Raw genomic sequence first — 6,848 nt, 5'->3', positions numbered from 1 at the left:
AAACTCAGAAACGAGGTATCCCATTTCGTGCAAGAAGAGGATGAATCCTTAGCCGAGGCATGGGAAAGATACAAGGAACTACTAAGAAGGGTACCCAATCATGGCATCCCCATATGGATGCAAGTGCAGAACTTTTACAATGGAGTCACCAACATTTATAAAATCCAGATCGAATCCATTGCCAATGGAAACCCTGAAGATCTTGAACCACAAGCCTTGTATGACCTTATTGAGAGAGTAGTGAGCACGAGTTATAACTGGCACTCCGCCAGGAGTGAAGGAAAAAGAACGAGAAATGATGATGTTGTGTCAAAATTGACCAGCCAGGTGGAACAGCTTGCCAGACAGCTCGGCAAGATAAATGTGTCGTCAATTCACAACGAACCGCCGTTCAATGACATATGTGATTTTTGTGGAGGGCGTCATTTCAACATCAACTGCCCTGGAGTTAAACAAGGGAAATGTGAGCAGGGAGAATGTGATTATGTCGGGTATAATCAAAGAAATCCACCAAATCCATACTCAAACACCTACAACCCCGCAACAAGAAATCATCCAAATTTCGGATGGACAGGCCAGCCTAATCAGCAAGAACAACCAAGATATAAAAATCTGGAAACACAGGTCCATCAACTAGCTGCATCTACGTCAAAAGGAAAGGGAATAATGCAAAGCAACACAGAGCCAAACCCCAAGGGCGATGTCATGGCCATCACTTTGAGATCTGGTAAGCAAACTCAAGTTGAAGGAGAGCAGGAACAAACTGTTCCTAGTCAAGAAGAAACCGTCGGGATTAAATCCACCAGTGATCAAGATCAAGAGGAACGAGGAAAGATGTACAAGCCACCTCCACCCTATGTTCCACCTGTACCTTATCCAACGAGGTTAATTAACAAGAAGCTGGAAGAACAAAATTCTAAGGTGCTCGACACCTTAAGGAAGTTGCATATCAACATTCCCTTCGTGGAAGCACTTGCCCAGATGTCGACGTATGAAAAATTCCTGAAAGACATCTTGTCAAACAAGAAAAAGCTGGAAAACATCTCAATGATCCAACTCAACAGGGATTGTTCTTCAATACTCCAGAATAAGCAGCAACTTCCGAAAAAGCTAAAAGATCCAGGGAGTTTTTCTATTCCCTGTTCGATTGGCAAGTTAAATATTGAAAATGCACTATGTGACCTAGGAGCTAGCATAAACCTTATGCCATATTCTGTGTATGCTAAGCTAGGATTAGGGGAACCACAACCAACCAGAATGTCTATTCAGTTGGCCGATCGATCAGTATGTTACCCTAGGGGAGTTGTGGAAGATGTGTTGGTCAAAGTAGGAAAATTCATATTACCTATTGATTTTATCATAATGGACATAGATGAGGACTTGCATGTTCCTATTATCCTAGGTAGACCGTTTTTAGCAACGGGTAAAGCATTGATCGATGTGGGAGAGGGAGAACTATTTTTGAGAATTAATGGAGAAGAAATCATTTTCAAAATGAATGAGGCGATGAGACGAGCTAACACTATTGATGACACATGTTGTTTCTTAGATGATTTCCAAAGTCTTTCCACTTTGCAGGAACAGGAACAGGACACTCTAGAGACTCTCTTGGGAGAAGAGGTGAACCTATGTGAAGGAACAGGCTGTTCCATTGAAACCAACTTGCCTACACTTCCTCCAGATCCTACTATTCCCACTCATCAAGAACCACCTGAAATACCCACTGTACCATTGTCTAAACCCGAACTAAAACCTTTACCCTCACATCTCGAGTATGCCTTCCTGGAACCACCTAGCGGGAGCCCAGTGATTATATCTTCAAAGTTAACTCCTGATCAGAAAGCTCAACTCATGGAGGTACTGCGAAGAAACAAGGATGCAATAGCATGGAAAATTGATGATATCAAAGGTATTAGTCCAACAGTCTGTGTTCACAGAATTTTGATGGAAAAGGATCACAAGCCATCTATCCAGCCACAACGCAGATTGAACCCCCACATGAAGGAGGTAGTGCGAAAAGAGGTGATCAAGCTACTGGATGCCGAAATTATTTACCAAATCTCCGATAGCGTGTGGACAAGCCCTGTTCATGTTGTGCCAAAGAAGGGAGGAACCACAGTGGTGCTCAGCGAGAAAGACGAGTTGGTCCCCACGAGAACCATAACAGGATGGTGAGTTTGTGTGGATTACCGGAAGCTCAACGAAGCTACAAGGAAGGATCACTTCCCTTTGCCATTCATTGATCAGATGTTAGAACGATTAGCAGGGTATGCATTTTATTGCTTCCTTGACGGATACTCGAGGTACAATCAGATTGCAATCCACAGTGAAGATCAAGAGAAGACAACTTTTACATGTCCGTATGGGACATATGCCTACAGGCGCATGCCGTTTGGATTGTGCAATGCTCCAGCCACGTTTCAAAGATGCATGATGTCTATATTTCATGATATGGTGGAGCGCACTCTAGAAATCTTCATGGACGACTTCTCTGTTTATGGAAACTCTTTTGGGAACTGTCTGAACAACCTAGAGGCTGTGCTCGTGCGATGCAAGGAGACCCACTTAGTCTTGAATTGGGAAAAATGCCACTTCATGGTTACTGGTGGAATCGTTCTTGGGCATAAAGTTTCGGAAAAGGGGATGGAAGTAGATAAAGCTAAGGTGGAAGTGATAGAGAAACTGGTTGTTCCAACTAATGTGAAGGATGTGAGAAGTTTCCTTAGACACGCCGGGTTCTACAGAAGATTTATCAAGGATTTTTCAAAGATCGCGCTGCCTTTGTCAGCTTTACTACATAAAGACGCAGAATTCTCATTCGACACAAGTTGTCTTAAAGCCTTTGAATTGTTGAAAGGCAAGCTGATCAACTCGCCCATACTGGCAGGTCCCGACTGGGAACAGCCGTTTGAGATGATGTGTGATGCTAGCGATACGTGTGTGGGAGCTGTTCTTGGGCAGAGGATTGAGAAGAAGTTCAGGCCTATATATTATGCAAGAAAAACATTGACCGAGACCCAACAGAATTATACCACTACCGAGAAGGAGCTCCTTGAAGTAGTGTATGCTTTCGACAAATTTCGCCCCTACTTGGTTTTGTCAAAAGTCATTGTTCACAAAGACCACGCTGCACTACGCTACTTGTTCGCAAAGAAGGATGCAAAGCCAAGATTGATACGGTGGTTACTATTGCTTCAAGAGTTTGATCTCGAAATTAAGGATAAGAAGGGCACGAAAAATGTAGCAGCTGATCACTTGTCAAGAATTTCTCACCAAAGCAGCCAGGAACAACAAGAGATTTTGGAAAATTTTCCTGACGAGCATATGTATACCATACAGCCTGCTCCATGGTTTGCCGACATCGCCAATTATCTAGCCAGTTCTCTTAAACCTCATAGCCTGTCCACTAACCAAAGGAGGAAGTTCTATACAGAAATTAAATATTATTTTTTGGGACGAACCCTATCTTTTCAGGTTGTGCGCCGATCAAATTATTCGCAAATGCATATCTCACGAGGAAGGATAGGCTGTTTTGAGCCATTGTCATGACAGAGAAGCGGGAAGACATCATAGCGCCAGCAGGACTGCAGCCAAAGTACTCCAATCAGGTTTTTTCTGGCCATCACTTTTTAAAGATGCCAATTCGTTTGTGCGCACTTGCAATGAGTGCCAACGAACAGGTAATATTTCAGCTAGGAATGCCATGCCCCTCAATAACATTGTTGTTTGTGAAATTTTTGATATATGGGGAATTGATTTCATGGGACCATTCCCTACATCTTTTGGGCATAAATATATCTTAATGGCTGTCGACTATGTAAGCAAGTGGGTTGAAGCAATGGCTAGTCCCACCAATGACGCTCGTGTGGTTGTCAAATTCCTGAAAAGGCTGTTTGCCCGATTCGGGGTCCCACGAGTGATCATTAGTGATCAAGGAACCCATTTTTGCAACGCCAAATTTGAGAAGCTGATGGGCAAGCTTGGAGTCTCTCACAGAATTGCCACACCTTACCATCCACAAACAAGTGGACAGGTTGAGATTTCGAATCGAGAAATCAAAAGAATTTTAGAGAAAGCTGTTGGAAATTCTAGGAGAGACTCGGCAAACAAGCTTGACGATGCTCTTTGGGCGTATAGGACGGCTTATAAGACACCAATTGGAATGTCCCCGTTTAGATTATTGTACGGCAAGTCCTGTCATTTGCCGGTTGAAATGGAACATAGGGCCTTTTGGGCATTAACCTTCTTAAATTTTGAGCAACAGGCTGTGGGAGACCAGAGAAGACTGCAACTTTGTGATATGGAAGAGTTCAGGCTGTTTTCGTATGAAAACGCTGTAAATTACAAGGACAAGACCAAGATGTGGCACGATAGAAAAATCTAGACGAAGACGTTTCACGAAGGACAGAGAGTTCTCTTGTCCAATTCAAGACTCATGTTGTTTCCTGGAAAGTTGAAATCAAGATGGTCGGGGCCGTATCTGGTACACAAGGTGTTTGGTCATGGAGCAGTCGAAATTGGCAAGGAGGGTCAGGAACCTTTTAAAGTGAACGGGCAAAGATTGAAATCCTATCTAGAGAATGATCACACAAGGAAGATCGACACAATCCACTTCCAAGATCCCCCAAGCCAATAGAAGCACAAACAGGGTGTTCGCTACAAACACCAATTGTAGCACAAGTAACATTGCATTTTAAATAGTTTACATTTCCAGTTTTGTCAAATAATATTTAGAGTAGTTAAGATCAATTTCGTGTCATATGATGGTCCGTGATTTCGGTAATTCCTGTGCAAGCAAAGACGTAAAACTTTTACCCTTCCATATGGGCCAAGTTTTACAGTTTTACTTGTTCTAAGTAGGAGAATGAAATAAATTTTTATTTAAGAGTTCCTTGGGAAAAAGGAGGCGAACTGTGGACAGAAAAAAGTAAACATCTAATCATCTGTCACTCAGTACTTATTATATTCTACTACTTCTCCTTTCTCGATAAAACCAAATGGATAGGAGAGTAGTGAATTCAAATTTAGAAAAGTGACCGTTCGCCACCCAGGAGTCTCTTCGACTGAACGCGCCTGTTGCCAACCACTCGTACAGGTGGCGTTCATTTAAGCGCTGTCATAATGATGGGTAGGCAACAGGCCGTTTCATTCTTCTCCCTACTTAAGGAGACCGACCACATTACGGACCCTTATTCGAATTTCCTTCACACATCTCTTTCACACTGTTCCCCACATGTTATGTGATTGTTATCGTTGGGAAACCCTATTTAGACTTGAGCACAGGATGAGGACTCGAGGATCTGGAAAGCAAGTTAAAATCGAGGGCACAAAGAAAGAAAAGGGGAAGAGCAAAATGATGGGCACAAGCATGGTTGCATTTGTTCCCGACGAGAAATTAGTAAAGAAGCTCTCCCAGTTCAAGGACGCCGCCACACAAAAATATTATGATGATCTTCCTCAGCTTGAGTTTGGGCCAATCAGAACCGTGTGCTGGGATACATTGAAAAGACTCAGGCTTGCTGAAAGAGTGAGGACACTCATGGAGGCGGGGCATTTCGGGTGCTTCTTCGAGATGAAAGAACCGGCATATAAAGAACTCACCTTGGAGTTTCTTGCAACTTTCAAACATAATCCCGAAATCACCGACCCTGATGAGGAAGGGAAATTTAGTTTCCGGCTCATGAACCACACTCAACGGCCATCCTTGAACATATTCAACAATCTCCTGGGAGCGGCGGATGACGATGACTTGGAGTCGGAAGGTGATGGGTTCATAATTGACCCTAATAACCATATTTTATTTCACAAAAAATGAGCTTATGGGATGTTAATTGTTATCAATTTAGGACTAAATAACCCTTATTGCAGATTTTGTGAAGAAAAATGGAAACTGCTGTCAAACAGCCCGTTGCAGGACAAATTAAAGGGAAATCTATGGACCAAAGGGTAATAGCATGTAAAGAGATGGAAGACAGCTAAGGAAAGACGTAGGACCAGTGGAGATCTAGCTTGTTGAAGAAGATTAGGGCCTTGAAGTGTTCAAGTGGCCATAATCTGTCAGAACGGCTGTTTAGTGTACTTTTTAGTACTTTTTAGTATATTTTATGTTTCTTTCCTCCTAATTAAATAGATTACTGTAAAATGAGAGAGATAACTTTTTGGGGGGCTAAAACTTCATCTTCCACGAGAGTTCTCTTTATTTTTGGAGACCTAACTCCATTAATGGAGAGTTATTGCAATTTCTGTGGCTGTTCACTCATTATTATGAGTGAGTAGTCAACTGAACGGGCTTGGCCAGCAATGACTGGTTATGTAAGTCTTCTAATTTTCTTATTTATGAATGAATGATGCTATATGTTGTTGTGCTTGATAAAGCTTTCACTCTATTGCTAAATGCATGTATCTTAGTGTTAGATGAATGATAGGACACTGCTTCCATCTTCACGGAACCTTTTATCAAGCGTCCAAACCCCGACACAGGAATGTTAGGGGTTGTATCAAGGGGTTTTCTAAACAGAAATGCTATTTCGATCATAATGCAAGAAAGAACCAACATTAAGGGCCCTTAAGGTTGTAGTACATCTTAGAATCTTAAGAACACACGAAAGTTGACTTAAGTGATCTTTAAAACAGAGACCTTGACTTCACTTTATGTCATTCATGAATAAATATGATGTTAGAGGCTGAAAGTAACCTCTTCCGCTGAGGCCTAGCCTGTTCTCTCGTTTTATCATAACCAAAACACATTTTCTGAGACTGAATCTTTATCATTAGTATTTCTATTCACCATATCAAATCATTTCTCAACTAAAGAAAATCACACACCACGAACACCCTGTTCTGCAAGG

The 6,848-nt window shown here is 42.1% G+C and overlaps 1 non-coding gene across 1 annotated transcript; it reads right to left on the bottom strand.

Annotated features, from left to right (window-relative positions):
- On the bottom strand, positions 1–107 carry LOC136231541 (small nucleolar RNA R71). The gene has a single exon (XR_010689914.1). It is a non-coding gene; the product is annotated as a small nucleolar RNA R71 (small nucleolar RNA).
- Positions 108–6,848: the final 6,741 nt, after the last annotated feature.

The sequence above is a fragment of the Euphorbia lathyris genome, chromosome 5 (genome assembly GCF_963576675.1).
Source record: "Euphorbia lathyris chromosome 5, ddEupLath1.1, whole genome shotgun sequence".
NCBI classification, from domain to species: Eukaryota; Viridiplantae; Streptophyta; class Magnoliopsida; order Malpighiales; family Euphorbiaceae; genus Euphorbia; species Euphorbia lathyris.
Note: the sequence above shows the minus strand (reverse complement) of the source record. Positions and strands in the feature narration are given on the sequence as shown.